We start from the raw sequence: 13,868 nt of genomic DNA, 5'->3' as shown, positions 1-13,868 counted from the left end.
CTCGGCTCCGCCACCCACCCCGCCCAAAATAACGATAAAGAACGGCTGCCATGATTGGTTGCGGAATGACCACGACGGAGCTACGAAATGGTGCTGCTCTCATGCTAACCCCAGCTTCAGTCTGAAACATCCAGAAACACTGTAGACTACCAATTCGATCAGTTCCGGTAGCGCCCCAATGTAACCCGGTAGAGAAGAACTAGCCCTCCCCTCTTTGACTGATGGTTCTTGTTGCCTGTCCCTTCTGTTGTCATTTAACAGAACTATTTAGCCTGCTGAAAGGGGTTGTGTTCCGACCACTGGTTGGTGGAGACATTTTGACTATATTCTGTACCTGCGTTGTCGCGTAATGCGTCATATGACGCGCCGCGTTAGCGCATCCGGAAGTCATCCGGGGCGCGCAGCGCGTAACGTAAGCATAACAAGTCATGTGACTTGTTAATAAAACTTTTCATTGGTTCATTTTACTTTTCTTATTGTAATGATGAAAGGCTTGGTCATATGACCTAAAAATTACGCTTTTCATTACTTCCGAACATTATTTTTTCTTAAATATATGTTATAATGTTCCAGGCTAATGTACTTTCCCGGAAATTTTACAACTGTCCTGCAAGTAAAATATATTCTTTTTTCGAGAAAAAGAGCGTTTCTTCGTCCCATGACGGAGCCGTTGAGCAAAAGAGGGTCGACCTGCTGTCTTAGTCGCCGATACGCCTGAATATGAGATTCTTATCGATCACTTTATGTTGCAGGAATAGAAAACACAACAGCCCTTGACCATTTATCTTTACTGCGTTCCTTCGTATTATACCTTTTACCCTTCATGTAATTGGTCTGCTTTATTTCACTTGCCTTTTAATGATTCTAAAACAGTCACTATTATTAAAATTTTTACCAATGTATATACTACTACCATGTTTTCTTTTAAAAACCTTTATTGTGAAAATTTCATTATACAAATACGAGCCTATAACCACGTGGGCCTGCCACAGAGCAAACTGTAATCGTATATGATGAATAGACATTTACACTGTAGAGGAACGTAACGGGCGGGCCATTAGGTTGCAAGAACTAAGGTGTCTAACAGTTACGGAATCGGTGGACGTACATTTTATAATTAAAATACGACAGGGCCAGTTACAATAAAATTATCTAGATATACATTTGCGGGCAAGTACCATGGGTGACGTTAATTCGAACTTTCAACAGTACAGTAATCAATAACACATCAGAACTTAATATCAATAGGGATGTCGAAATAGTCAATCAATTCTCGTCCCCGCCCGCCATGTGCTTCAAAACTGCATACGTATCTCGTGATTTCAAGGTTCTGCAACCAGTACACAACAAGGAGTTACGAGTCCCATTTATTCCGGCGCCATTTTGGGCGAGGACGGGCAGGTCCAGGATATAGTCAAAATGTCTCTACCAACCATCGACTATGATGATGTTCATATGCTGTATTTATTAGAGTAACACTCATCTGTCCACATGAAATTAATTTGCCACAATCTAAACATGTCATTTTAATCTTTCCAAAGTTCTTCTAAATATTTGGGACCGTTTCCCTTGCCTCTGAAGCTCTCAGTGCCACTTCTTTGATGAATGTACTAGCAGGTCAGGGGTTCTCCTCCAAATCTCTCTTTTATGCAGCACTATAATTAATTGGTGCCACCTCTCCATATGACGATGCATGGTATAGTTATCACAACTATATTTTTTTTCGGTTCCTCTGGAGAGTTCATCGTGGCAGATGAAGCGTGTAACGTACCGGGCATTTACCTTTTTTTGCATGTACAGGAAAGGAAAAAAAATCGAGTGTCCGAGTTCTAAGGTGTCCCAGGGCCATTTTAGTGGACCAGGCCCAAATCCAAAGAACAGGCCGCCATTTTGAGAGTCCTCTTGCAGCCGCCTGTCGCTGTAGCATCAAGAGCAGCCGAAACTCAGCTGAATGGCAACTGAAACGGTAAAGGGGCGCCCCACTACAGCAGACGAGCCTCCACCTAGGAAGGCCCATTCACGCCGGCTCCCCCTCCCTTCGGGCACCCCACGCCGTTATTCGGAGCAGTATTGTAGGATGGCCACACAAGTGCGGCAACTTGCTAGACATCACCTCGGTGGTAACCGAATCTCAACGCCTTGTGGTGTCTTCTATTCAAAAAACATTGTTATGCTGCCTTCGACCTATTCGCCGCAAGTGCGCACACAACTCAACTGCATAGCTTGCTAGACACCACCTCGGTGCCATCCGGATCTTGGAATGTCAGCACCTTTTGGTGTCTTCTCTTCAGAAAATATTGTTGCGCTGCCTTTGGCCCCATTCGCACATCAGTCCGCTACTGACGCCATCTCACAGGCTAATGGGGCGCCCCACGCCGACTTTCAGCATTGTAGAATGACCACACCAGTACAGCAACTTGCTAGACATCACCTCGGTGCCATCCGGATCTCGGCGCCCCACTGCAGATGAAGTGCCTCTCAACTATGAAACCACCACGGTGACATCCGGATCTTGGCGCGTTGTGCTGCCTTCGGCCTATTCGCACATCGGTCCGCTACTGACGCCATCTCACAGGCTAATGGGGCGACCCACGCCGAGTTTCAGCATTGTAGGATGACCACACCAGTACAGCAACTTGCTAGACATCACCTCGGTGCCATCCGAATCTTGGCATCTCAGCGCCTAGTGGTATCTTCCATACAAAAAATATTGTTACGCTGCCTTTGGCCCCATTCGCACATCAGTCCGCAACTTAGACATCACCTCGGTGCCATCCGGATCTTGGCATCTCAGCGCCTTGTGGTGTCAGTCAGAAAATATTATTGCGCTGCCTTTGGCCCCATTCGCACATCGGTCCGCTACTGACGCCATCTCACAGGCCAACGGGGCGCCCCACGCCGACTTTCAACATTGTAGGATGGCCACAGAAGTGCGACAACTTACTAGACACCACCTCGGTGCCATCCGGATCTTGGCGCGTTGTGCTGCCTTCGGCCTATTCGCACATCGGTCCGCTACTGACGCCATCTCACAGGCCAACGGGGCGCCCCACGCCGACTTTCAGCATTGTTGGATGGCCACACCAGTGCGGCAACTTACTAGACACCACCTCGGTGCCATCCGGATCTTGGCGCGTTGTGCTGCCTTCGGCCTATTCGCACATCGGTCCGCTACTGACGCAAACTCACAGGCCAACGGGGCGCCCCACGCCGACTTTCAGCATTGTAGGATGGCCACACCAGTGCTGCAACTTGCTGGACACCACCTCGGTGCCATCCGGATCTTGGCGCGTTGTATTGCCTTCGGCCTATTCGCACATCGGTCCGCTACTGACGCCGCCTCACGTGCCAACGTATTTTCTCCGCATTTTATACCCTATGCCGCATAACAGGTCATGTGACTTGTTTATAAAACTTTTCATTGGTTCATTTTACTTTTGGTTTCCTTATGATGGAAGGCTTGATCATATGACCTAAAAACAACACTTTTCATTGGATGAAAACTTTTTTTTTTTTCCCAAACGATGAAAGCCCCACCTTGTTTCTGGATGTTTCAGACTAAACTGGCGTCAGCATGAGAGCACCACCATCTCGTAGCTCCGTCGTGGTCATTCCGCGAGCAATCATGGCAGCCGCTCCCCACCAGAAGCCTGCAGGAGTCGGGGCCCCCAAAACTTTTGATGAATTCTCAAGGCGGAGGGGACGCTTTCGAGAATGGGGTCCAAGACCTAGCAGACAAGCGTCCGATTTCCAAGGTGTCCCAGGGCCATTTCAGTGGACCAGGCCCAAAAAGGAAAGAGCCTGCCGCCATTTTGAGAGTCCTGTGACAGCCGCCTATCGCTGCACCGCAAGAGTGGGCGCAACTCAGCTGAATTGCGGCTTTTGACACAGTGGACCAAAAACGGACGGAATGGCAATTGAAACGGTAAAGGGGCGCCCCACTACAACAGATGACACTCCACCTGGAGAGGCCCGTTCACGCCGCCTCCCCCGGGGCGCCCCACGCCGTTATTCGGAGCAGCATTGTAGGATACCAAAACCAGTGCGGCAACTTACTGGACATCACCTTGGTGCCATCGTTCTGCTGCCTTGGAACTATTCGCACAACAGTTTGCTACTGATGACCCACCCCCCGCGACGCCCCACGCTGTTATTTGCTGGGTGGCAACTTACTAGACATCACTTTCGTGTCATCTAGATTTCGGCGCGTTCTGCTGCCTTGGAACTATTCGCACAACAGTTTGCTACTGATGACCCACCCCCCGCGACGCCCCACGCCGGAAATCTGGACGTTGTGCTGCGTTGGGACTATTCGCACAGCCGACCGCTACTTCGTTGTTTTTCCCTAAAAATGTTTATATGTTATTACTATTTTTGTTTTCTTGTATATATTTATAAATTATTAAAGTTTTATAATCTTACTACTTTGTCGGAGTGCTATATATTTTTAATGTGACACATAATTGTAAAAACTTTGATGTACAAAGAATCATCCCTGGAATCTTCCGCTTCACGCTCGGTCCCCTCCCCAATCACAATACAGGATGGTTTTCAGATAATAGCAACGCTTCTGCTGTGACGGATCTCATCGAGTGTGGGCCTTGATCTACTATAACTCCTTTGAAGAGGGGTGATTCTTTACAGCTGTGGCCATAAACTACATCTGCAGGGCTAGCTGATAGCCTAGGACCGGCCTGGACAATCGGACACAGAGGAAAAGGAGTGTCAGAGGGTGCGGTAGTGAATAGGGCGAGAGGGAGGTGTCGGGCGGGCACAGGGTGTGATTCTCAGGGAAGAGCAGCGCAGATGGGAGGAGGTTTATTACCCATGCATAAGACAGAGAGCGGGGGTGACCACTGCCTGGGTGAGATGCTTGCGAGGGTGGGGAGCCATGCTAAGGATCGACAGCGTGCACAGAGTGGGTCTGGTCAAGGCATCTAAAATGGCTGCCGTGCACGACAAAAGTGTGGCATTTGAAAAAAGACAAGATGGCGCAGACAATGTTTTTCAACACTTCCTGATTTCCTTCGAATCGAACGTTAACAGACGTTGGGGCATATTACCAAAGTTAAGCGATATTTATCCCTAACGATGCATTGCAAAGATTTTTTTACCGTCAGAAATTATCGCAGATAAACCTTGCTATTATCAAGGTTTATCGCAAATACGATAAAAAACGACCGCAATGCATTAATATCGCTAAAAACTCAGCGATATTCATGCATTACCGAGCTAATGCTCTTAGCCATGTTATCCACCTCCCATTGGATAACATGGCTAAGAACTGCTCAGGGCAGCTGTTACTTTTTGGAGATATTCGCGCTTATCTCGAATATTTCCAAAAGTTGATAATAGGAGATAGCGATGTTAGCGACTGGAAACAGTCGCTAACATCTTGGCATGCCCACTTTGCATGTCATTAGTGATAAATATCACTCACATGCAAAGTGGGGCCCAAGATGGTCGCTATCTCCTACTAGCCGTCGCTAACTGGTGTTAGCAACAGCTAGGTAATACAGATATAATTTTATCTCCGCGAAGCGGAGCGCTGTTACAGATATATATCTTGTTTTTGAACGTTAATTTCTCAAAATGCACTGAAGCACATATATTGAGACCTAGCAAAGGCACATCGGGCTACCAGTCCCTAATATTTGACCAAGTTTCGTGCAAATCCATTCAGCCGTTCGATTATTATTATTATTTTTTTTTGCCCCGCGGGGCCCTTTTAAAACCTCCACATCAAACCTAGGGGGTCAGCGAGGATCTACTATGCCCCCTTATGGTCATTTGCCCCTTCGCTTTGGCCTCCTCTTGTCTCTCGATCCTACCGAGAGACAAGATGGCGGCCGCTACGTACTGTTTGGAATGTTTACAGACACCGGAGAGCCAATCAGCTTCGCTTCGCAAAGCTCCGTAACGCGAAAAGTACGCGAAGCGGTGCGCTGTTACAGATATATATCTTTTTTTGAACGTTAATTTCTCAAAATCCACTGAAGCACATATATTGAGACCTAGCAAAGGCACATCGGGCTACCAGTCCCTACAATTTTGCCAAGTTTCGTGCAAATCCATTCAGCCGTTCGATTATTATTATTATTATTTTTTTTTGCCCCGCGGGGCCCTTTTAAAACCTCCACATCAAACCTAGGGGGTCAGCGAGGATCTACTATTCCCCCTTATGGTCATTTGCCCCTTCGCTTTGGCCTCCTCTTGTCTCTCGATCCTACCGAGAGACAAGATGGCGGCCGCTACGGACTGTTTGGAATGTTGACAGACGCCGGAGAACCAATCAGCTTCGCTTCACAAAGCTCCGTTGCGCGAAAAGTACGCGTCCTGGAGCGCTGCCCGGTCCGCTGTTACAGATATATATCTTTTTTTAAACGTTAATTTCTCAAAATCCACTGTAGCACATATATTGAGACCTACAAAAGGCACATCGGGCTACCAGTCCCTACAATTTTGCCAAGTTTCGTGCAAATCCATTCAGCCGTTCGGGCTAAAAGTGAGGCCAACCGCCCTATGGAAAACTCAATGTTAAAAACACGTTTTGGGACCCCCCTTTTTTCTCGACCCCCCCTGGACGAACCCCCCCCCCAATTTTCAGGGGCTGCTCAGAAACAAAATGTGCCATTTTCCTGAAAATTTCAGCCAATTCCGTCCACAAACGCCAAAGTTATTAGACATAGAATTTTCAAAAAACCCATAGAGAAAAAATCCTAACTATATATACCTACTGGCGACCGCCAGTAGGTAATATATTACCTACTGGCAGTCGCCAGTAGGTAGTTATAGTTAGGACCTAGCTACCATAGGAAATCCGCAACATTCTATTGGGCATAACTTTGGCGCTGGTTGAGGAATTTGTGTGTTATTTTCCAAAATTTAGGCCAGCTCCGCTCCGCTCCTTCCCTGCAAGTTTTGGGGGGATTCGTGAAGTGGGGGCTGAGAAAAAAGGGGGTCCCAAAACGTGTTTTCCCCGTGTTAATTTCCATAGGACGAATTGACAAGGCTACAGCCCGAACCGCTGAACGGAATTACGCCAAACTTTGCAAAATTGTAGGGAATGGTACGCAGATGTGCCTTTGCTATATTTGGTGAAAATTGCTTAAGTGATTTTTTTTTAAATTAACTTCAAAAACACATATATATCTATAGACACGCTCCGAGCGCTCACCGGTACGCGTACCGGGGACCGCACCCGGCACGCTACGGGAGTGCGCGAGCAGAAAGCTGATTGGCTCTCGGATGTCTGTCAACATTCTAAAGAGTCCGGAGAGTCCGCCATCTTGTGCCTCGGTAGAATCGAGACACAAGAGGTGAAACTAAAAAGGGGGAAATGAATAAAAGGGGGCAGGGTAGACACCCCGTGACCCCCTAGGTTTTCTGAGGGGGGCCTAGAAGGACCCTAAAGGGCAAAAAAACTATTTATTTATTTCTAAAATTTTCGCGGGGTAAGCGCTGGGTGCGTTTTCATGTGCGCTTCCCGGTATGCGCACCCTGAGCGCACCACGGGGAAAAACAGTGTAAAAAATTATAGAACAAAAATAATTTAGAGTGCTTAGAGGTAAGGTAGCTCTGAAAAGAGCTGTTGTGTTATGTGTTTTTTTTTACCTACACATAGGTACCAATGCAGAGTCTCAAATTCAAGAGGAAGACTCTATTCCCCTCATCTGTAAAATGTACACCATCTCTCCTATAGATGCCTTGCATGTTGTAACGCAAGTTGTTGTGGTATATGGAACCCATACCATAGTCTCTGAGGAAAGCAGAAACAGATTTATTCACATGTTTCCTTGCTTTCTCAATCTGTGGACAAAATTGGTTTGACCAGTTTCATTTTTGCCTTTGGCATATATTAGAAAATACCAAGGCAGTTTTTGGAAAAAGTGACATCAATTGCCCAAAGATGTCCTTTAAAAGCATTTCCAGACCTACCCCAGTCAAAGTGCCCAGGGTATTTCCACCACAGTGCACAATTATGAGGTCAGGGTGTGGTAGATGCATAAAGGATGTTACCAATGGTATCAATTGGTGACTTCTCAATCCTCTCTGTCCAATCCATACAATGTCCACATTTGGTAAATCAAGGTTGTAAATCCCTCTGCTACTTGCAAATTTTTCACTCTAGTAGAAAAAGCTATGACCCACAAACCAGACTTTTGGCATCTTGAAGGTAGATGTGCTTGTATTCAGATGAGTTGTGGAAATGAAATGGCAGTTTGAAAGTAGGAATTATGAAAAAAGTGGTTGAGATTCAGTGCACTTGAAAAACAAGAAATGATTGGTGTTTTCTTAAAATTCACCACTGAAAATTAGGGTGCATGCTTTTTTTTTTAAAGAAGTCATTTTAATGGTTGAGAAAAAGTCATTGGAAGAAACATTGGCACATGATTAACTAGTACATTGAGAGATCAAACACCCTTGCTGGATTCTTTTGCAACATAGTATGATGAACTTTTCAACTGTGTGCTGAGTTAGGTGGGAGTTACCATGGTAACAGGGTGAATGAGCACTGGGGGATGGGTGAATATTATGTGAGTTTCAAAGTGTTGAAATGTACAACCAATTAAAATGTGCAGTTTGGTTTTGAATTTGTGTGGGAAGAATTTTGATTGGTTATGTACAAGAATATGGGTCTGAAATTAGAGGGAATCTGTGCCATTATTCTGAGGCTGCAGTGACAGAAGCATTATTCAGAGATTCTGCTTAACAAAATCTGGTGTGTGTGACTGACACTGTTCTAAATCTTCCAAAGCATTTTTAAAGGTGAGTAATGATTCTTTTAATAAAGATAGACTGCTGTATGCAGTATGGGGAAGATTAAGAAGCATATTTTGCTTCTTTATTCTTGTATTGTGTGTCACATTTCTTTGAAATGCTGTTTAAAAAATTGAATGGTGCATATTGGAAATGTATTTTGGAAATGAGTTAGGTTTCTGCGCTGTTTTGTAGTGGTCATTTAAATGGGCTGTGCTCTGTGTTAAAAACGATTTACTATGGAAAATGTTTTCTGGTAAAAAGTCTGGCTTTTAAATTTTGGTCAAGGATTAGATTGAATGTCTGTGTGAAATAAGGAACTATGTTTTCACATTTTTCAATAATGTCACCTGTGTGTGCTGACAGTTTGCCTCTCTTAGCTTAAAGGGTACTCTGTGCCTGTGTGTCATGTGCCTAAGATCACACTGTGAGTTAAGCATGATTTTAAATGGATCTGGATGAATAATTTGTTTAGTTGATGTGTTTAAAAATATGGAAATACATGTTTTTTTAAGTCAGGTAGGCTTTAGCATATGTACTAGTAGGGAATGATCTTGTTTGTTGAAATGAAATGTGCCTAAGATCACACTGTGAGTCAAGCATGATTTTAAATGGATCTGGGTGAATAATTTGCTTAGTTGATGTGTATTCTTAAAGTCAGTTAGGCTTTAGCATATGTACTAGTAGGGAATCTTAGGAAGCATGTCTTTTAGGCCTCTTACTTCACAAATAGGCTCTAAGCAGTGCAATCAAGATCCAGGGTGTGCCTTTGAAATGAAAAAGGAATGTTATGTCTTGCTTATATATATATATGTGGTCTGTTTTTTGCCAGTAGACACAGTGAAATAGTATGAGCAGACACACACATATTGCATGCAGAGACAGGCATGGTAGATTACATGTAACATCCTGGTCATGTGCCTAGGATCACACTGTGAGTCAAGCATGATTTTAAATGGACCTGGGTGAATAATTTGCTTAGTTGATGTGTATTCTTAAAGTCAGTTAGGCTTTAGCATATGTACTAGTAGGGAATCTTAGGCAGCATGCCTGTTAGGCCTCTTACTTCACAAATAGGCTCTAAGCTGTGCAATCAAGATCCAGGGTGTGTCGTTGAAATGAAAAAGGAATGTTATGTCTTGCTTATATATATGTGGTCTGTTTTTTGGCAGTAGACACAGTGAAATAGTGTGAGCAGACACACACATAGTGTTTGCAGAGACAGGCATGGTAGATTACATGTAACATCCTGGTCATGTGCCTAAGATCACACTGTAAGTCAAGCATGATTTTAAATGGATCTGGGTGAATAATGTGATGAGAGTTAGAGAGATGGAAACTGTGAACAGACACAGGTGACATTATTGAAAAATGTGAAATATAATTCCTTATTTCATAGACACTCAGTGTGATCCTTGTCAAAAATGTTAAAGACATACTTTTGACCATGAAACATTTACCAGAGTGAGATGATACACACACAAACAGACAAATAACACATACAAAGAGAGAGAGATGGGGCAGGCACAGAGTGAAATGACACACAGGCACAGAGTGAAGTGAGACACAGGCACAGAGTACCCTTTTAGCTTAGAGATGCAAACTGTGAGCAGACACAGGTGACATTATTGAAAAATGTGAAAATATAATTTCTTATTTAATACAGACACTTAGTGTGATCCTTCTCAAAAATGTTAAAGCTATGCTTTTTTACCATAAAACATTTTCCAGAATGAGATGAGACAGATGCAAACAGACAAATGACACACACAAAGAGAGAGAGATGGGGCAGGCACAGAGTGAGATGACACACAGGCACAGAGTGAGGTGAGATACAGGCACAGAGTGACATAAGACAGAGGCACAGAGTGACATGGTGCAGGCAGAGAGTTAGATTAATAATGAAACTGTATTGTACTGTTACTGTGGCACAGTTGCTGTGGTATAGAGTAACTTATGTTATAAACTAGTGTTTATATTGTTTACTTATTGTAATTGCTATGTAGTATGTTTGTAGTGGTCTATAATATGTTATTTTTTCTTTACCACAGATTGTAATCATCTGTAGAAAGATAAAAGAACATGCCGTCAAAGGAAAGACATCAAAAGAAATATAAACAGGATTTACGGTCCAAGAAAATAGAAATAAAAGACTCATCCAAAAAACAATCTTCAGTGGAAAAAAATAATGCTCCTGGTAAGTAAACTAAGAAGTTTTTAAGGAAGATATTCAAATGTAAAAAAAAAGATGTTTTTTCAAAGAAGAATAACAGATCTGAAAATAGTAAGAAACAATTGTGCCCTTCAAAAAATGTTTGACCTGTAGAAGGAGATGATATTTTCTATAGCAATAGAAGGAGAAATCAATTTATTGAAATTCGTAGACGAATGTTTTATAACAGAATAGCTTTAAATGTATTAAAAAATGTAAAAATGTATCAAAAAAAGACTGCTTTTTACAAGAACGAAAAAAGCATAGAGAAGATTGTGGATGAAGCATTTAAAGTAAAAAATAAATTATATGGTTTAGTAATCAATAGAATTCGTACTCTAGATAAGGTAATCAGTGTTTTCAAATCAAAATGTAAGTGGAAAAGAGTAATTAATCGGACTCATTTTTGTGATGTTTTTTCTGGAGAATGGAAGCATAGTTCAAGTTGTGATCCATTTTTAATGAAGAAAGTTACTTTCAAGATAATGATTTGGTGCATGTAGTTGACACCAGTGGTCGAGCATATGAGGTGAAGGACGGTTGTCCGGTTGAAAAAGAAAAAATTGTGCCTAGAAATACAGAAGAGGTGTTAACTGATGAAGTTTTAGAGAGATGTCCTAAGGCTCCAGTGTATACTTGGAATTGTAGTAGTATTTGTAGTGTGCAACAGGATTCAATTGATTTGTTTCTCAGTTTCTTACGGACATATACTAAGAAAAGTCTAAAACAAAAAATGAAAATTTTGCAAGAGTTAGATCCTTGCAGAGTGAGAGAAAAAACAGGTTTGCAAGGGCATTCACTGGCTTGTCTTTCAAGAAAAGTATGTCAGAGTGTTTTTCACCATTTTAGGATGTTAGCATTGCATCATAATAAAGTGAGGAAATTAGTGAGAAGGTTGTATTATGCAAAAAGTCCAGCACTTAAGCTAAAACAGTTAAACAGTGCTCTTTTGCATGGGACTGAACTAGATGTGAAGAACATTTGTGAAGAAATTGAGTTTTGTTACTTTGGTGAAAAAGAGGGCAGTGCAGAAACTGTTACAGTAATAGAAGGTAATGTGGAAGAGAATGTAGAGATTTCAAGTACAGAAACATTTGACCATGAAATTACAAAGTTTAAGGTCAATTCAAGTTAAAGGCCTAATTTTACTTGTGTGTGTTGTCGACGAACTCATTATAAGAATCAGACTAGATTAGTTGATTTATATGTAAAAAGTGAAATGGAAAATAATTATGAGTGGAAGGAATTTGCAACTTATTTGTTGGTAGAAAATTATTTTGATTTGGGTTCTGATCAACGTAGTTGTAAATATTGTAATAATAAATTAAATGAAAACAGAATGCCTGCTAGAGCTGTTCATAATAATCTGGAGTTGGTAGACATTCCTTCTGACTTGATGGATTTAAATACATATGAGTCTATTCTGATTCAATGTGTGCATCCTTTTCAGGCTATTGTTCGCATGGAGCCTAAGACAGGGAAATTGCCTCCTTCAGATTTACAGAGAGGATTAAAGGGAAGAATTGTTTATTTGCCTCTAGATTTTAAGAAAAATATTGATACAATTGGTGTAGAAAACGTAGAAGAGGAACCTCTGGTTATTCTAGTTAATGGTGTTCCGACAAAGAGTAAGAAAATCTGGTAAGAATTAGTGGATGTTAGGAAAGTCAAAAAGGCAACGTTGTATTTGGTAAAAAATAATCACTACTACAAAAATGTAAATGTAGGAGAAGAGGAAACAACTGTAGAAGAGGACAGTGATTTCTCAGCTGGGCAAATTGAAAAAGTTGATGTCTCTAGAAGTGAAGAAATTTATGTACATTATAATGTTCATCCATTGCATTCCAAAGAAGTAATGGGGAATGCTGTTGACTTGTTTCAAATGAAAGAAGCAAAAGGTAGTCCCATTAGTGTATGGGAAGAAAGTTTGGAAGCTCGTTGTTTCCACAGTTACTTCCAACAGGTCAAGGTGGACGATATGACGACCGACCTCTTCAAATTCCTGCATCTGAATATCGGACTTCAAGATGATATGCAGAAGATCCAAGGTTTCGCCAATGCATTCCATATTTGTTCCATCTACTGTTTGAGAGTGACTTGTCTGCACTTTCTTATGCAGTGAACCATATACTGAAAAGTGGAGTACATCTACAAAATGTTTCGGCAAGGGACTTTATGGATAAAGTGAAACTGCAAGACAGTGTTTTGCAATCTCAGCTAATTAATCTCATGGCATGTCAGAGTGGTACTAACGAGTATTGGTACCGTCGTCATGGGGAATTGAAATGTATGCTAAGAAACTTAGGAACTCCTACATGGTTCCTCACTCTTAGCTGTGCTGAGTATGCTTGGGAAGACTTACTTCAATTTCTATGAGAGGCAAATAAAAACATTGAAAATATTGAATACAAGACACCTGGAGAACTGTGCTCTTTGGATCCAGTTAATGTATGCAGGTATTTCAATAATAGGTTTGAAGCTATGATGTCTTTTATCACAAACAAAAAAAATCCTCCGCTTGGAGAGGTTTTGGATTTCTTTTGGAGAAAGGAGTATCAAGCAAGAGGTGCTCCTCACATACATATACTGCTATGGATTAAAGATGCACCAAAATTTGGAACAGATTCAGATGAGAAAGTGATGAGTTTCATTGAGCAGTATTCTACATGTGCTTTTCCGAAAAGTACAGAAGAAAACAATTTAAGACATCAAGTTTTACGCTTTCAAACCCATCGTTGTGGAAAATACTGTCGTCGAAAATACAAATCCAAGGACAAGTTCTACACAAAATGTCGTTTTGCATTTCCACTTCCAGTAACATCGAAAGGAAGAGTGAACAATTTGATGTCTTCTCTGTGACATACTGTGACAAGAAATTCACCGAAAAATACATACA

The sequence above is a fragment of the Lissotriton helveticus genome, chromosome 1_1 (genome assembly GCF_964261635.1).
Source record: "Lissotriton helveticus chromosome 1_1, aLisHel1.1, whole genome shotgun sequence".
Taxonomy (NCBI): domain Eukaryota; kingdom Metazoa; phylum Chordata; class Amphibia; order Caudata; family Salamandridae; genus Lissotriton; species Lissotriton helveticus.
Note: the sequence above shows the minus strand (reverse complement) of the source record.